Genomic DNA, 3,465 nt, shown 5'->3' with positions numbered 1-3,465 from the left:
CTGTATCTATTAATATGGCTGCAAAGCATATCAAGCAATTATTTCTTTATGAATGAGCACCCAAAACTTTGTTTCTTTGTCCTATCAATTCTTCACCTTGGGCCACTTCTTAGGTCCCATTTCTATTGTAAAAATACCAAGAGAAACTCTATTTTGAATTATAACCTGTGTGAGTCCATCAAGCAAAACAGTTTGGTCTCCTCAAAACAACTGCCCCTTGTTTACACATTCATGGAACAAGTTTTCACTCCAGAAATTAAAATCTCATCTCTTCTTAGTGTCTGAAATTCCATCCTATTAGTGCAGCAGAGTGGGCCTTCGGGTCCATTTGAAGACTTTATAGTGACTGTGAAAACTAATTGTGTAATAGCTACTAAAATCTATAAACACACATACTCTTTATCCCATGAGGCCCAGGCCTATGTTTTATAGAAATAAGATGTTAGTAAATATGAACATATGGAACTAGTTGTTCATCAAAGCATCATCTTAAGGACACTAATCTGGTAAAACTTGAATGTACATGATAGAGGAATAGGCAAATAAATTCTTATATCATATATCATCAAACTTAGGCACCTAGAGAAAATGAATGTGAATATCCTTTAGAAACAGAGAGCTCCCAGACATATTTTCAAACTTGGGGAACTCAACAAATTAAATATATTTATATCAAGAAATATAAACTAGTTCATGATTATTACATTAGAGTTTGGTCAGACAGAGGATATTTATCACGTGGCTTCTCAGCAAGTCAAAATGTATGTAAATCCACTTTTCTTTGCCATATTTTCATCAAAGCTCTTTTCATCTCACTGTTGTGCAAGCTGTAGATCAGTGGATTCAGCAGAAGTGTAAGAAGAGAGTAAGCCAATGACATCAGCTTCTTGGTTTCTGGGGAGTAGCCAGATCTGGGTTGTAAGTAAGTCATACTGGCTGTGCCATAGAAGAGGGTAACAGATGTGAGATGGGAGGCACAGGTGGAAAAGGCCTTTTGCTTCCCAGTGGTTGATGGCATCTTCAGAATGGCAAAGAGAATTCGAATGTAAGACAAGAATATCAATGAGAAAGGAACAATAATTGTCAGAATGGTGCCAGTGAATGCATAGATCTCAAACAAAAAGGTGTTTGCACATGCCAGCTCTAGCACTGCTGGAGTTTCACAAGAGATATGATTAATTTTACTGTCGCCACAAAAGGGAAAACTAAACACCCATATGGTCTGCACAGTAGCCACTGTGATCCCTGAGACCCATGAGAATGTAACTAATTTCATGAAAACCATTTTGTTCATAATCATTGGGTAGCTCAGAGGATGACAGATTGCAGCAAATCGGTCAAAAGCCATTACCCCCAGAAGAAAACATTCAGTCACACCAAGAGTGAGTTTGAAATACATTTATACAAGGCAGCCCAAAATAGAAATCCTCATCTTCTCAGTGGAAAGGATCACCAGCATAACAGGCATAATGACCACACTGATACCCATATCCACCACAGACAAATTCTGGAGGAACAGATACAAGGGGACATGCAGGCTTTGTTCCAGGGAGATGACAACTATGATGATGGCATTTCCCATCAGAGTCACCAGGTAAACCACCAAGAAAGCCCCAAAGAGCTGCTCTTGGAGTTCAGGGAAGTTAGAAAACCCAAGAGGATGAATTCAGCCACAGAGCTTTGGTTTTGCATTTTCATGTCAACAGTGGAGCATATATTGTTTTTTAAGAACATAGTACAAAGTTATAGACCTTTATAGTACAAAGTTACAGTCTATAGTACAAAGTTACAGACCTCTGAGTCAGGATCTGCAGTCACACCAAACAATCTGGGCAGAAGATGAAAAGAGAAATCCTGACAGAAATTTAGCTTGGCAATTTTGGAGAATGACCAATTATTGTAGCTTAGAAATCCTATCTGATATATAAAAAATAACGTCTAAGTTTTATTGTAACTTGTATACTAATGGTTTGGAATTTAAATTTAATGTTAAAGTAAGTAGGAACATATTGTAACTTAGATGTCACTTATATAATGTTTCTAAAGGTATCATTTATTTTCCTAATTTTATGTAAATATGAAATTTAACACCACAAAAATATAGTGTCCAGGCTCATATCTGCTTGTGCTGATGAGAAAGTCGAGACATAAATGGAAAGTAAGTGTTTGCTAAGGCTATCATCATTTCATTCAAAAGGCTCTGGACAGAGAAATATTTAAATATTTTCAAAAATGGAAAAGACAAGACAATTTGAACTTCCTTAAATATAAAATTACAGTAGGTTCTTACTGCTACAGAATTATATACTGACAGTGAAACTTATGTTACATATATTTAACCATAATAAAAATGTTAACAGATGAAAATTTTTAATTAAAAATATAGTCTTAAGAAGTCACAAAAGGAACAAGATAACCCACATATAATTTTATAAAATTTTAATAATTGTAAGTATAACAAAGATGATATGTAGTTGTGATAACTATTCATTAGTTCAAAATGACTTGGTTAAATGTGACAACACTGCAGAAACACACAAATAGGGTTTATTTCTGAGGTTCCTGCCTTCAGTGATCCATAACTATGTGAATTTGCTTTACATTTGATTTTTGCTCAGACTGTACCTGGACAAATACATAGAAATTCATCCAGATGAGAAATTGGTGGGGGGAGGGGACAGTTCTCATTGGTATATCCCTATAATCATATGTTTTAAGGAAATAATTTAAAAGTTTCCCTTCTAGTTCCCTTTTGCTGTCCTCTCTTTCTTCCTTCCTATTAAATTTCTCACCAAGGTGTTCAACTAATCATTAATTATTCAACAAACATTGATTGAGCATCTGCCATTTTTAGCCTCCATGCTCCAAGGCACACTTTGGACACCAGAGCTCAACAGAGAGCAAATCACACAACCTAAAATGGGAAACAAGGCCTCACTCTCTAAGCCAGTAGTTCTAACTCCTACCTCTCATACCATGCTCTATTTTTTCATTATCTCCTACAGACATTGTATTTACCACTTTTATATATACATCTATACAGACATGGACACATATATAGACATATATATATATATAGATACACAATAATTCTTTAATTAAACATAAACTCCAGAAGGGCAAAGATTATGTTTTATAATAAGAATGCCTACAACAGTTTCTGACCCATAACACATGCAAAACCAATTTTTTCTTGAACAAATGAAAACAAAATTTAGGAAAATGCAGACTCCACTTTTAAGAAATATTCTCTCTACATGACAAGTTAAATCAGTATAAACACTATTGGGGAACAAGATTAATTACAATGGTCTTAGAGTTTTCAGTGAGGAAAATGTTAGTCTAAATGAGGAGAGATGAAAAACTACATCACAAGGAGTCAGAGGTGGAAGGGCAATTAGATAGGAGGAAGGCTGACTTACTCAAGTCAAAATGTAATTGATGACAACTTAGCACTAGAATGGA

At 35.1% G+C, this 3,465-nt stretch overlaps 1 pseudogene; it reads right to left on the bottom strand.

Moving 5' to 3' along the window:
- Positions 1-754: 754 nt before the first annotated feature.
- LOC101109735 (olfactory receptor 10A3-like) lies at positions 755-1,698 on the bottom strand (annotated as a pseudogene).
- Positions 1,699-3,465: the final 1,767 nt, after the last annotated feature.

Source organism: Ovis aries, chromosome 15 (genome assembly GCF_016772045.2).
Source record: "Ovis aries strain OAR_USU_Benz2616 breed Rambouillet chromosome 15, ARS-UI_Ramb_v3.0, whole genome shotgun sequence".
Classification (NCBI taxonomy): Eukaryota; Metazoa; Chordata; class Mammalia; order Artiodactyla; family Bovidae; genus Ovis; species Ovis aries.
This window is presented reverse-complemented; position numbering and strand designations above follow the sequence as displayed.